At 34.5% G+C, this 15,517-nt stretch overlaps 1 long non-coding RNA gene across 2 annotated transcripts; it reads right to left on the reverse strand.

Annotated features, from left to right (window-relative positions):
* Nucleotides 1-1,014: 1,014 nt before the first annotated feature.
* LOC148780995 (uncharacterized) lies at nt 1,015-3,872 on the reverse strand. Of its 2 annotated transcripts, XR_016061410.1 has the most exons (6): nt 3,565-3,872; nt 2,927-3,127; nt 2,159-2,302; nt 1,926-2,008; nt 1,684-1,832; nt 1,015-1,576 (listed from the first exon to the last, which is right to left on the reverse strand). It is a non-coding gene; the product is annotated as an uncharacterized LOC148780995 (long non-coding RNA). The 2 variants fall into 2 exon arrangements; XR_016061409.1 differs by having other exon boundaries at nt 2,159-3,127.
* Between the last annotated feature and the right edge of the window lie 11,645 nt (nt 3,873-15,517).

The following is a 15,517-nucleotide window of genomic DNA, read 5'->3' on the forward strand; positions in this document are numbered from 1 at the left end:
TGTTTATTGTAATACTTTAATTAATAATTCTAAATTAATAACCTGATATGATATTTTATTTATTAAATTATTTGCATTATAAAATATATAATGTATTAGTTTTCTTATAAATAAATAAGATTTTTTAAATTAGATGATATTATAAGACATTTAGATTAGTTATTTTGTATAGAAAAATAATTATAAAAATATAAACCAACAACAGTATATAAGATTATAGGTCTTTAGTTTGTGATAATCTTGGATGAGTAAAAGAATTAATAAATGTTTGATACTTTGATGTGATACTAATTTCATTGTATATAGAAAATTATTTTTTTAACTTTATAATAAGGAAGTGTTTTCTAATATTATTAAATTGTTTTGATGCAATAATATAACATTATATTATAATAAATAATTATACAAACATTCAGACAGGAAAATAGTGTCTCAGTATTCACCTATTTTTATAAAGTAACGAAAGTACATAATGCATCACTCTTAATTTCTTTTAGAAACTAAAAGAACACTATTTTTAGAGATTTATAGTGATTTTTTGAAAGAAAAATAAGACAAAAATTGCCGATTCAGCCGATACTCTGATCCAATCCACTGATCCAACACGAGTATTGAGTCACCAATCCGCTTTTTTAAATATCGGGTGAAACAAAAAATAAATATTCTGAAAAAAATTCTTAAACTCAAAACATTTTTCAATACTGAAAACATAATATTTACAAGCAATGTTCAAAAAGTCGGCTGCCCGAAAAGGCAACTCCGGCAGCAAATTCATGGGCAATCTCATTGGTAGGGATGGCCTCTTCAGCTACAGGGTCAAGTGTATCCATGATATTCGGCATTACTATATCATATGAAATTGGCACATTCTATACAAATTTCTCAAATGTTGATATTGTTTAAAACCAAATTCTGTGAAAAGTAGGAGCAAGATATCAACACAGACATACCATATCAAAGGGAAGAATAGAGTACCAGGACCAAATAAAAAGAGCAAATTCACAGTTAATTTCACACCAAAATGTCAACCTTACTCAAAAGGGAGAAAAAAAGAAGAGTGTATACCAGTAACGTGCAACAGCAAATCCAATCAATGAAAAACCAAATAATTCAAGAGCAGAAACCAATTAAGGAAACCAAGGAAACATGATAGATCTCCATAATTTCCATTAATTCTTCGCAATATTCCCAACTAAAGATTTGGAGGCTCTTACATTGCAAGATCTGTTGATCGTCCAACAGCGTTGTTCGTCTTATCCTGACCCTTGGAAGATCTTAATCTCGTTACTGGTCCCCTACTTGGTCGTTGACCTGGCTTAGACTTCACAGCAATCCAATCTAAAGATTCGGAGACTCTAACAACAGAAGATCTACTGCTTCACAGTGTTGTTAATCTTATCATGGCCTTTGAGAGATCTTAATCTCGTTAGTGGTCCCCTGGTTGGAAGCTGACCTGGATTACCATCAGTTGAGCATCCGGAATCTGAATGGTCGTGAATCTCACTTAACTCCAAGTAATTTTCTACCACTGTACTTGACGAAGTTGAATCTGAGGCAATTGAACTCTCTGGGGTATCTGCATGAAAATACCAAGTGAAAAAACATCTAGTAACAAATTCAAATATTACCAAAGAAGATGTGAGGCATCTATCACAAGTAATAAGAAATCACGATAAGTCTAACCTTTCGAATACGTTTAGGAGAGATTGGGACCTGGTTCAAGGGCAGCTCTCGTTGAAGCCTAACAGATCTTCAGCGAATGGGACTGGCCCATGCACCAAGTTCCACAACTTTATTGCTCATGCATTTCTGAGAAATCCTAGGTAAATGTTCTACAACACATTGGGCACTATTAATTTGGAAATTGCAATAAAAGAATGGCTCCCTTAATCAATTTGTAAGCCCTGAAATTGTAATGAACATACCTACATTGACATCATTGGCACTTACAGCAGTACAGCAACTCTTCAGAAACCATTATTTTCCAATTTGGGGTGCTTCTTTTCCCCTGCACCAAGTTCCACAACTTTATTGCGCATGCATTTCTGAGAAATCCTAGGTAAATGTTCTACAAGACATTGGGTTAATTTGGAAATTGCAATAAAAGAATGGCTCCCTTAATCAATTTGTAAGCCCTGAAATTGTAATAGGAACATACCTACATTGACATCATTGGCACTTACAGCAGTACAGCAACTCTTCAGAAAACCATTATTTTCCAATATGGGGTGCTTCTTTTGCCCATTCGCACTATCTTTGGGCTCTGCTTTGCAACTCATACTCACAGCATCAGAAGGATCTCCTATACCAAGCCCATTATGCATGTATTAAAGTGGATGCCCCAAGTGAAACAATCTCATATTTAGGTTATGGGTTGATCACCTACATTTTCATATCAGGGAAATTATACTACAATCCAATGGAGTATGGAAAACTGTTGTCAATCAGGGTCCACACCATCCAATGAAGGGGGAATCCTCTCTCTCTCTATCTCTCTCTCTCTCTCTCTCTCTCTCTCTCTCTCTCTCTCACACACACACATTTAAACTGGACAGTTGATAGTCACAATGGATTACAAGTACACTAAATTTTGCTGAATTATAGTATACCTAACATAGGAAAATATTCAATTAAAGCATCAAGCCATCACCAAAGTGCAAACCTAACAAATATTCCCTTTAGAAGATTCTCACATTAGAACAATAGCAAGTCTGTAAACAAAGTGTGCTGTATAAAAAATTCGCATTACAAACTTGACTTTAACTCCCAAGGTGGCCAACCTCTTGGAACAGACACAATTGGATGAATTATCATTAGGACTTGTGCATGTTTTCGAAATCGTTTGGCACATGGAACCAGATGGCAGAACTTCATTACACAAACAATCATCAACTGGCAATAGAGAGAACTTTGAAGCACATTTTACCGCTTTCCAAAAGCTACCGACCAGGTCCAATGTTATTTGCATTTTGAAGCAAGTTTTGAACTTCAGAAATCTTGAAGGTTGCCAAGTTATGCAAACCGTCCAAAGGTTTAGCCTCCACAACATTAGCATCATTCGGTCTACGGAACTTACCAGGCTCAGGGTTTTAAGTCCCATTCGCTCCATTCCCATTTCTCGTGATGTCTGCACCAAATGCAACCAAAGAGGAAACAGAATAACAAGATAAGAACGAAGTCTTCCAGAAGCCCCAAAAATTTACTTCTTATTGCACTCTTTTGGTACATCATACATATTTGTCCAGATATATATTCAAATGTGAATGTGAGTGAACAACTATAGCACATAGCCGTGTGCGTGTGAGCTGCAAAGATATATATGGAAAAATGTAGCCACGGCTCACAAAGAAAGTAGCAGATTCAAAGCCTCTCATGATTATCAACATAATATAGGGCCTATATGCTGCAAATAAATATATATCAGCACAAGATCCCAATAGAAGACCATCTGGGTGTCCGGCATTCAAGCTCAAAATGTGGGTGAAAGTCAGTGGCTGTTGGGCATGGTTGGCAGGCTACAGAGTCAATTTGAGAGGGGAAAACAGAGAGAAGAGAGAGTATTACCAAATGCAAAAAGCTCCCTGGCATGCATGAAACCAATCAATAGCCTTTGAACTGCAAATCCTTAACAACTATTTGTGCTTCTGCAACTGTAGAGGCAGTACGCAAGTGCATTTTCCACTCTTCACTCTGTACAAGATATAGTGTTCATTTTAAAGCCACAAGCACTAGAAAGGAACAAAAAGGATATCAGAGTAGAATAGAACTAAGCTAGGCAAGAAAATATCCATGACATATCTGAGGCTCAAAGTGCTGTGTTTGCACAATTAGACCAGAAAATAAATAAGAGTCACCCCTACCAATTATAAGATTCATGTTGTGATGTCATTAAAATGACGAAAACTTTTGAAGAGAGGTAATCCTCAATCTAATCTTTATGACCATTAAGAGAAACTGTTTAAGTGAGGCTACCTAAGAAATTGGTTCCCTTTCATTCTTTATTCATGCAAAATCCTAAAGTTTTTAGGTTTCTTAACTATAAACAATAGGTTCTATTCTGGCACCCATGGGCCCCATTCTAACACCATAGCTCCTATTCCAAAAACTGAAGGCCCTATTCAAGAATAATAATCATTATTTTTGTGACAGCAGTCCCTGTTTCCAGAACCACAGACCCTACTTCCTTCAACCACAAGTCCCTGATACCATCACCATTGTACTTATTTACCACAATCATGGCCCCTGATCTCAGAACCATTGTCATTATCTCTGGGACTGTAGTCCCAGATCTCAATACCATAAACATCATTTCCAAGATAATAACCCTCATCCTGCAAACATAATCCCCAATCCCAAAACGGTAGGCCATATCCCTCTATTTCCAGCATTGTACTCCTGCAGTTTATATCAGTTCCATGGGCCAATTTGAAACCCATCTAAGATCCCATTTCAAGCAACAATAACACCCATTAAAGTACTTTATGGCCCATCTAATGGCCACCTGCAGTCCAACTTCAGGTTCATAGTACAAGCCCAATAGAAGCCCTACAACCTAATTGTGTGAGACATTCCATATATTATTAAGCTTCCATGATTTTATTAAGCTTACAAGATAAGCCACCATAAGTCCTTTTTTAGAGTGAGTTTTCTCAAGGAATGGATAATATCCAGATTGTTCACAGAAATTTCCCATTTCTCTCTTTCCTGTAATTTTTTGTTTTTCTAACTCTCTTGAGCTTGAGATCAGTACAAATCTCTAAGCTTGTGGCACATAATTCGTTGTCGAGCTGGCCTAATGTATAATAACTTTCATAATGGATTTCTTTCCCCCATTAGCATTCTTAAGCTTTGTTTTAACTTTTTCTCTAAACAAAGTAGGTAGTCCATTTAAGAATTCGGATTTCCAATGTACATCCCTAGCATCATTTCTAGTAAGTAATTGGGTATTGAAAACATCTTTATACCACCGATAATGCGAGAGATCAGGGCACTTAAGGTTTTTCTAAAAGCTCTCTAGTTCTTTCATTCCAGACAGAGGTATCTCCTATGAAATGTAGAGCGATAGTATAAATCAAAGTATTAACACAATCATCTCGTTGTGAATGTATTTCTTGTTTAACTCTTTGATTACAGACAATACTAAGAGTCTGCTTTTTAGCATTGAGAATGGTATTTTTCTCATCTTCTCGTAAGTAAAAGTCCCACCACCTTTTAACTGTCTTGTGAATCTATTGATTATGGATCTTGCAATATCAGGGTCTCTATTACCATGATTTGAAGATGCTTCTGCATACATTACCATATGCTTTATTAAATTTATGTTTTGGTATTCTGATAGAGCATCAATATTCCACTCAACGATGGATCTCCCATCATATTAAACTGCATTAGAAAATATATCTTCCTCATATTGAAGATGGAAAGGAGAAGGACGAGGATATTACATCTTTGAAGTAGCAGTAGGCCTAGTTTTGGTTCCGTAACTTATTCTATTAAGCTGGTCAGGATTATGGGATGCTTCTTTAAACATTATTTCGTCAAGTTTGAGAATTTCATCATTACTAACATCTTCTAACATGTTAGCAGTATTTTCCTTTTCTTTCCATTTTTCACTGAGTTTTAGGGTAGCAAGTCTATTAACTAATTCTTCATAAAATTCATTTTCTTCTCTAAGGGTTGGTCCTAACTTGAAAGTTTTATTAGAGATAGGAATAGTAGGTTTAAATAGGACCGGTTTAATTTCTCTTTTTCTGTAGAAGGAGGAACCTGGTTAGAGGTAGAAGGTTTATCCTCCAGATTTTTCTCTATCCTTGTAGCTTGTTGTCCTAAACTTTGAAGGAATAAGTTTGTATAATTATTTTGCTCAATTACGTGATTGAGGCTCTCAAGGTCGACAGGTTTTTGTACCATTCCTTCTTCTTTAGGAGCATAAGTTTGTTGATAAGGAACGACACTAGCTTTATTGATTTCGAAAGGTGCTTCAGGAGGGTGGATTCCTTCAGTTTCTCCATTTGGTGTCTTATAAATTTTTGTAAGTACTGCTACAGTAGCATGGTTCCTGGATTTAGGAGTGTATAAGTTATCAGGAAATTTCTTGTTTTTAGAGTCCATGTAATATTTTAGCCAAGTAAAAAATCTTATATTGATATTGTTTTTTATCATAATCTTAATGTATTCATCATCTAAGAATTTTATCAGTGATTTGCTGTGATTAAGAATTCTCTTACCTCTTTATTTTCTTCAGAATGAAAATCTTTCTTAGAAATTCATAATTAATACAAGGTGAAAATTGTATTTCTACCTTTCCTTCAGCATATTGAGCTATTTTACTGATATTTTGATTTTGGATTGGTTTAGGAGGAACAACACAAGGTAAAGTCCATTTTTCAAATAAGTTAACATGATCCCAACCAATAGTTCTGGGGGTAATTAGATTAGATTTTTCCACATTTGTTTGGAAAAGAATAGTTTGGCCCTTAGTATCTATTTTCTTAACATTGGGGCAAATAGTAGCTTTATAGCATGCTCTATATGTGACGGCTATATTTTGTGACCCAACATCCATGTCGAACCCATTTGTTAATAAATTTAAAGTTAGGACTTTCATAATATGAGGATCAGTCAGGGAAACAAAAAATCCTAGAAAACAGTTGAAATAAACTGAGGTTGGATTCTACTACTCCTAATAAAGAATCCATAAATTTTGTATGTCTACCATCTCGGAGACAAAGAAGGATAGCAGTTTGCAACCCTGTTCTGGTTAAGGGCTTAATTCCTATTTGAACCAAGCCAATATGAAGATAATTGTATTTTGTTCGTTTGAAATCCTCAAAATCCAATCTTTGGTTAATAAATTTATTGTGGTTTCAGTACTTAATACTGATACAGTTTTTTTCTTCAGTTCTAATAGCATAATCCCTTTTAAATTCAAAAGTGCCTTTACTATATATTTCAGAACTAAAGATTTTTGAAATATTCTAGTTATTTAAATCTCTTTCAATATTGGCAATAATAATTTCTTTAGAGTTTTTAACCATCCTTCTTGAAGAACTAGCCTCAGTACCAGATCTATGCGAACTAGTTCTGCAAAAACCGGCAATTGAGTAAAGAATATAAGATCCTTGTGAGTCAATTGAGTCAATAATGCGATTACTCACTCGAGTCAACCGAGTCAATGGATTTATGACCGAATCTAGGGTTTAACCACGACTTTTGGTGACTTGTTATGGCTTATCAGCTATTACGACTATAAGGACTGCTTAAAACTTTAACAAAATAGGGTTTTAGCAGAACTTGGAGTAAAAGACATAGGATCATGGCTCTGATACCAACTATTGAGTATGTCAAGCGGAAATTCTAATATTACGTCAAGCAGGGAATTCTAATATTACGTCAAGCGGGAATTCTCTAATATTACGTCAAGTGAAAAATCATATAAAACAAGAAAAACTTCTAATCATAAAATCATATAAATAAATTCACACTTATAATCTTCAAAAGGTTCAAGACTTATGATGTAAACGAAGTAAATCCAAGCAACTGTAACTCAGAAAGCTCTGCACACTGTTCTTTTACAGACCACAGACGTACTCAAACGATAGAAAGAAAAGGAGTGAGGAAATCTAAATACATCACTCAAAACTCATACTTAGGATACCATCCTACAAGGAGGAGTCCCCTTAGTCCCCTTCTTATAGTTTAGTTTCGGACTTCAAATATTTTAGATTTAGCCTCTAAAGTAGCATAGAGCTGTCAACAACCTCTTTTCTTTTTCCACGTAGCATCTTTATTGAAGTAAAGGTGTCGGCAGCTTCATAGTGGAGACACCTGTCTTTTGATTTGACTTAAAGGTGTCGGTAGCATCATAGAGACACCTATCTTCTGATTTGACGTAAAGGTGTCGGCAGAGATAAAGAAGATTTGATGGGCCTTGTGTCCTGGATATAGTGGAGTCGGGCCGGCCCAATAGTCTGCTTTTATTTTTGATGGATTGGGGGTAGGATCCCCATACTGTCGTCACCAGTTAAATTTCCTCCTTCGCTGACTAGCCTCTAAAGTAGCATAGAACTGTCAACAGCCTCTTTTCCACGTAGCATCTTTACTAAAGTAAAGGTGTTGGCAATGTCATAGTGGAGATTTGCCTTAAAGGTGTCGGTAGCATCATAGTAGAGACACCTGTCTTCTGATTTAACTTAAAGGTGTCGGCAGAGAAAAAGTAGATTTGATGGGCCTCGTGTCCTGGATATAGTGGAGTAGGGCCGGCCCAATAGTCTGCTTTTATTTTTGAAGGATTGGAGGTAGGATCCCCATACTGTCGTCACCATTTAAATTTCCTTCTTCTTCGCTGACTGACATTGAGTCTTCGTCAAATATTGATAATAATTTTTCTTTGAGTTCTTCTTTGGATAAATTTGGATTTTTAGTTTGTAACAGCCTTTAAATATGAGGTTGTTCCTGTTGGCTGACCAAGTCCAGATGTATTGACTTTGATTTTTATGATCTTAATGGTTTCGAGAACTAAGTCTTTAGTATCAAAGTTGTCCCACCATTTTATGTATGACTCTTTCTAGATGAGTGATATAATCCCAATTTTCTTCATCCTTAGTAATAGTATAAGACCATCTGATGATCCAAAGGATCTCATATAAGATGGTAAATCGGACTAGGGTCTCCATTTTAGACCAGTTTCTGTTAGCTGCTTCGAATTTTGACAGTGAACATTGTATTTGTCTAGGTCAGGTCCCCAATATAACATCCATTTTTTAAACCATTGTAGGTAGTTCGTTTACGGCTTCATTAAGCCTAAAACAGATAGACCAACTGTGAGTATTTTGTTTATTCTGGAATATCATGACCTTTTCCAAGGCTTTGATGTAATCATAATAGTTATAGCTCTTGATTTTAGAGCAACTATTTCTAAAATATCTTAGCTTAAGAGGATGAAATCCCTAATCTTTACAGGCTAATATTTTTTTTTATTCGAATTTTTTAGTAGGCCATAATGTCCCTATATCTTTGAACAACCTCTATAGATCCTGTTTCTTTAAGGATCGTTTCATAGAACATCTGGGATTTAAATTCATCTTTAGGATGCATGTGATTTATAAGGTAAATTTTTGCAATCTCATCTGGATTAAGATCTATATGAATATTGCCTATTGGTAAGATGAGAAGATAAGATTTTCCCTGTATTCACAGGACTGAATTAAGTCTTCACTTGTATTTGGGTTGTTGTCTTTGTAATTTGCCTGTCTTGAGGTTTCACCGCTGGGTTTCATTTGGGTTTATCCCCTGGATTCCCTGCAAAAACTCATGTGTTAAGAAATCTGGTAAAGAATTTGTATTACCTGAGATATGTTCAATATTGAAGTCGAATGTTGCTAAGATAGCTTGCCATCTGGCAAATATCTGTTTTGAGACAAGTATTTTAACATCTTTTTATATCACATCTTTTGCTGCCTTACAGTCTGTTCTTATTAGAAATTTTTTATTAAGAATATCATCTTCAAATTTTAAGACGCAGCAAACAATAGAGAGAATTTCTTTTTTTATTGTGGAATAATTTTGTTCGACATTATTTCATTTTTTAGACATAAATCTAACTAGATGTTCCTTTCTTGAGTTTGGCATTCTTTGTTTTAGAATTCCTCCAAATCTTATATCAGAAGCATTAGTTTCTATTATTTTGAAAGCCTCAAGGTGGAGGATTGCTAGACATGGTAATTCTTTAGCTTTTAATTTGATTTTTTGAATTGCTTGGGTATGTTCTTCTCCATATTCTGGTAAATTCTTTTTGAGACGGTTATAAAGAATTGCACAATCTTCAGCTAGGTTTTTGTAAAAACCAGCAATATAATTAAGACTTTCAAGAAATCTTTGAAGTTGCGTTTTATCCTTGATTTCATCAGGAACATGTTGAGCAAAACTTATTGCCCTGTCAATGGGAATAATTGATTGGTTATGTATATTATGTCCTAAAAATCGAATTTTGGTTTGAAATAATTGAACTTTCTTCCCGCATAGAACCAATCTTGCACTTTTTACTGCCTGTAGAAAGATTGTCAGATGTTTCTAGTGCTGATCTATAGAATTAGAGAAAACCAAGACATCATCAATGTAGACAATCATAAATTGAGTATATGGTGTAAAAATATCATTCATTATGTGTTGGAATTCAGAAGGGGCATTTTTTAACGCGAATGGTATTTACATTCCATTCATAATGATCAAATGGTACGGTAAACGTAGTTTTATATCTGTCTTTTTCTGAGATCTGTGTTTGCCAAACCCAATTTCATATCAAATTTGGAGAATATTTGGTCATCGAAAAGTCCATTAAGAAGATCCCTTTTATTAGGGATTGGGTACCTTATCCATCTTAACGCTTTGTTTAAATGCTTATAATTGTTAACAAGTCTGGGCATTCCTCTTTCCTTTTCTGAAGCCTTTTCTACATAAAATGTTGGACAACTCCAAGGAGAATATGAATTTCTAATTAAGGAGAATATGAATATCAAGGAGGTCATGTATTTCTTTTTTACGGATTTCTAAGAGTCTATTACTCATTTGAATAGCTCGAGATTTTGTAGGAATAAATTTTTCTTTGAAATCAGGTTCATAAGGTAATTCAACAATATGTTTTTTTCTTTCCCAAAAAACATTTGGAATATCATAATAGACTTCCTTTTCAAGTCTGTTTTTTAATTGAATAATTTTCTCCTGGCTTAAGGGTTCATTGTATCTGTTTAGTTATTGTTTCTTGTTTTAAGGTATTGTATCAAAGATTCTTTGTTTTTCTTTAAAACCATAACTTGATTAATTTCCTTTAATTTAGGTTTTTCAATAAATTCAAATTTAACTTTATGTCCTTGAATTTCGGACTCTATACCAGAAGAGTTTAGAGATTTTATAGGATAAAGAAGACTTAAAAAAGGTGTTCCCAGAATTATTTCTTAGGCAAGTCCTTTTACCATTATAAATGGCATTAGGAAACAAGCTCCATTATTGCAAATAGCTGCTTCAGAAAGTTTATAATTGATCATAAGTCTGTTTCCCTTGGCAGTATTTAATATTTTGGTGGTTTTATTAAAGAATCTTGATGGTACAAGCCCTTCATTAATACAATTAAGATCAGCTCTTGAATCAATAAGAGCAATATAAAACTGTATTCTTTGGAAACTGCAATTCTTACTCTGGTATGCCATTTCAGGGTAATTACCTTGTTTATCATATTAATATAATTTAATTGTTTGAGATCAATATTTTCTAAGATATTGACATTTTCTTCTTGTGGTGGTATATTTTCAACAAACTCATTTAGCAAATTTTCTTGTGTTTCTTGTTGCTCTTCTAGTCCTGATTTTTCAAGAACAGAAACTCTATAGTTGAGTGTCTGTATTTCTTCTTTTAAAGTTCTTATTTCAAATCTAAGTTCAGAAAATATTTTTTTCAATATTTTTAAAAAAATATTGAAAACACCAACAATCACGATTTTTCTAAAACTGGATCCCCAAAATTTGGTTAATCATACAAATAGCACCAATAATCGTTTGAATAACATTTTTATCCTCAAAACCCCTCTGAAATCATTCAAAATGATGCCCTAATTCGGCTAAAAATTTCAGTTTGACAGATTTTTTAACTCTTTTTTCTAAAAACACAGCCACAACTCCATTTCTTCAAAAATTGAGCAATAAAAATTGGTTAATCCTGCAAATTACACCCAAAATCATATGAAAAACAAAATTACCTTAAAAATCCCTCTGAAATAATTCATAATTGTGCTTTAATTCTTTTAAAATCTATAGTTTAGTGAAAAAAAAAAAACCCAAACTATTCTTGAGAAAACCGTGACTCAAAATAAAAAAATCCACCACAAATCGACCAGAAAAGAGAAAATAGGCTACAATTTATGGTCAATAACATTATATGTGAAGAAAATATTTGCTAGAAATTGATTAGAATCAAATAAATGGCGGAAAAAAAGAAGCTCTTAACTATTTTTTTGAAACCGTGACTTCATATTCAAACTTGACTCGTAATCGATCCAAATAAGCAAAAATGGTATACAATTTCTACTCAATAACACTATCACAAGTACCCTCTAATTTGATAAAAAATAGTGCCCTATTTCGTCTGCCATCTATGAAATGGCAGAAAACCTAAAAACAATGGTGTTCTTCACAAAACCATGAATTTTTTATCTAATTCGACCTTTGAATTCGATTATAGAGATCAATAAAGCTGTAAAGTGATATCTAAAACTACAAGATTCGATTTTGTTCCAATAATTGATCCAAACAATCCAAAACGTGATGACTTTTGATGCTTTATACTGTTCATCGAGTCTTGAGCAGTGACTCGGGAGGTTCACTGTTTTTCTCTAAAACCAGGCAATACCACGTTTTTTTCTAGAATCGACACGGGGTGACTGATTCTCGTGTCGACTTGCCTGAGTCCGTTTTGACTCGGTGATTTTTAAATCACTGATTAGATCTTTCTAAAACAACACGGGGTGACTGATTCTCGTGTCGACTTGCCTGAGTCCGTTCTGACTCGGTGATTTTTAAATCACTGATTAGATCTTTCTAAAACAAGCTTAAACCTACCTAAATGGCCTAAATCTACCTAAAATTTACCTAAACTAGCCTAAACCTGGGCCACACCTTTAATCCTAGGTCAAACCCAATTACAACCATAATCCCCCACTAAACCTTAGTTTGACCTACCTTTATGACTTTTGAAACCCTTAATTTAAACCCATTACCACTATCCAAATGTCCCTAAAACGCTCATTTATGCATTAAAAACGTCCCAATGGATATAACAACAAGGCAAGTGGCACAAAACTGCAAAGATTGTGGGGTCCACCATCTCTGCGTAACACCTATTTATGCACGTGTAATACTGTGTTTCGTAAGAGATCTACGGCCCATATTGAGCCGCCACTTGCAAGAACTGTTATCTAGATTATAGCCTATAAATATAGACCCTCACCTACAGCATAGGAGCCTGAATTTTGGGGAATTAGGTTAAGCCCTGCCACTCTACGCCCTGAACTCTGAATCCTTAAAGATCCTAAAGCCAATAACCCTAATTTCCCTTCTCATAGATGTTTGAGCCTATTTAGAACCTCTGAAACCTTATCCTAAGCCAAAAAATACCCTAAAGCCGATCAAATCAAAAGACTTTCGGTTATACCCATGGACTCTAGACTCTTCCTTTAGACCCTAGGCTTGGTATCCATTTCAAATCGACTCCGTTCCCATTCGAAGGTGCTTGGCATCGCGGTCGAAGAGCCATGCCTCGCCTCTCCTTGCCACCCTCGAGCATTGTTGTGAACAGTATTGTACATATATATATGCAAATCACATCGAGGCTTGCAAGAATTAGACTAATTAAATATTTTATTATAATAATTGTTGTTTTTAAAGAATTGATTTCTAGGGATGGAGCAGATTTTTTTTATTTTTTTATTGGGGTTTTATTTTTAGTAGTTTCTTATTTTTTTATTGGGGATTATAGGATTTAGATGGGATTAAGTTATTTTATTTGGCTTTAGTTATTGTTATTAGGGACTTAGAAGATATTTTCATTTAGCATGAACAAGAATAGTAAATTAGCAAAACTTACTTATTTATGACAAGTTCAAATCTTGATTGATGGGAGATGTTTTTATTTGTTAAATAAAGGAAGAGGAGGTAATCACGTCAGGTGGATCTCCTCATTATTTTTGTTGGGGCCCACATGAAGTTAGAAAGAAAATATATGGAAAAGATAAATGTATAGTAATATGATCAAGTGAGAGAGAGATTGACCCGGGAGATAGTGAGAAAGTGATTGGGTTTTTTTTCTTTTACTTTTTTTTTTTTTTGGCTTGTATTTAAGTGGAACTTTCTCCAGTGGAACTTTTCCCTTAGAAGAGACTTGGATATTTTTGTAGAGAGTTTTTTTATAAATAAAAAAAAGATAGCTTCTTCATGGCTTGATTTACGGCCACCTTATTTTCTCCATAGTTGCTAAATTTTATTGGTTTTAAGATCAAAAGAAGGACGGATTTAATTTTGTGGACTCCTTTTGCATAATTTATTATCAGAGCATAGTTCAAAATGAGTTAGCAACTACAATGGATAGTTGTGGAGATCGCAACCGTGGGTGTGCCGAGCAGGACCAAATATATAAGAAAATTGTCAACTTGATGGAGATGGTTGAAAAGTTATTGTTTAAACAAAGATTACAACAATGTAAATCGAACAATATCAGATCTACGATGTTAGATCCATATTGTGCAAGTTCTTGTGGAGATTGGCATAACTTAGAGCTCGATTCTGCGTGGGAACGGCTTGATGTTATGCTTGATCGCACCTATGGGTCTAATGTATGACGACATCGACAGAAGCATGAATGTAGAGAACGTTGGGTGACCGACAACCCCAAAGCCGATGTCATTGGCATAGGAAAGTAGACTAAAATTAGTATCAAGACGAGTAGAGAAAGAATTTTATCACATCCAGATCCAAGCCTCGAGCAGGATCCTCTCAGGCTATGAGATTTATACCTCGAACCTAGGGAGTTGTTATCCCTACAACAAGACTGCAACCTAAGTAGCACATAATTAAACAAGCAAATCTATGTGATTTATTAATCAAAGAAAATCCTAAACTTCTTACTAGAGAGGTTGATACACTGATAGACACAAAATCTCTAAATCTAATGATAAAAGGGCAATATGTATTTGTAGATCAATCTATTGAAAAAGAAGGGATAATTGGGAATATGCCTAACTGTTTTATTGATGGAAGGATGAAGGATTTTTAATCTAATAATGACGAAAATAAGCATTGTGTAAATCAAATGGAAATTTTAACTTTTAACACCATCTCTACTAAAAACAATGTTGAATTTGCTTGTGAAATCACTCGTAATGAACAAAGAAGAGCATCACATAACTCTAATCAAAGGGGATATGGGATTGGATGAGAACGCATAGGCAGTGGTCTCTGAACAAAGCAAAGTGTTAATGGTTAGACATGAACCATCTTTGTTGCCATTGAGTGGGGAGATTCCACCAAGTCTTTTAGAGAGGAGGGTGTAGCTCTACTCTCAATTCGACAACATAAAGAGGAAATTGATGTTGAAGACAATGCTAATAAGGATATTGTTTCTGTCAATATCTTTTTTAATTCTAGGAGGCCATGGGTGATCCGCTCCAAGGAACTAAAGTTGTTTTCAGCTTGGTTTCTTAACAATATCTTTGATGTAAGTTATGTCCACCTTAAAGTTGATAATGATATCCTCAATGGTCAAAGAAAGGCTAAATCATTGCTTTGTTATGAGTAGAAGATTTTGATCTCAACTCATGAATTACTGCTAAAAGAAACTATGCGTTAAACATATGACTTATCTTAGTTCATTTCAAAGTTCATTAACAAAGTTTCTCAGGTTTCTTTGATAATGAGTTACAACTTTTGAGGGAGATGGAGGCCCATGGTTTTTGACTTTCTTATTCTACTCTTGT

Source organism: Amborella trichopoda, chromosome 8 (genome assembly GCF_054954075.1).
Source record: "Amborella trichopoda isolate Santa Cruz 75 chromosome 8, AtrichopodaSantaCruz75HAP2 v2.0, whole genome shotgun sequence".
In the NCBI taxonomy this organism is placed as follows: Eukaryota; Viridiplantae; Streptophyta; class Magnoliopsida; order Amborellales; family Amborellaceae; genus Amborella; species Amborella trichopoda.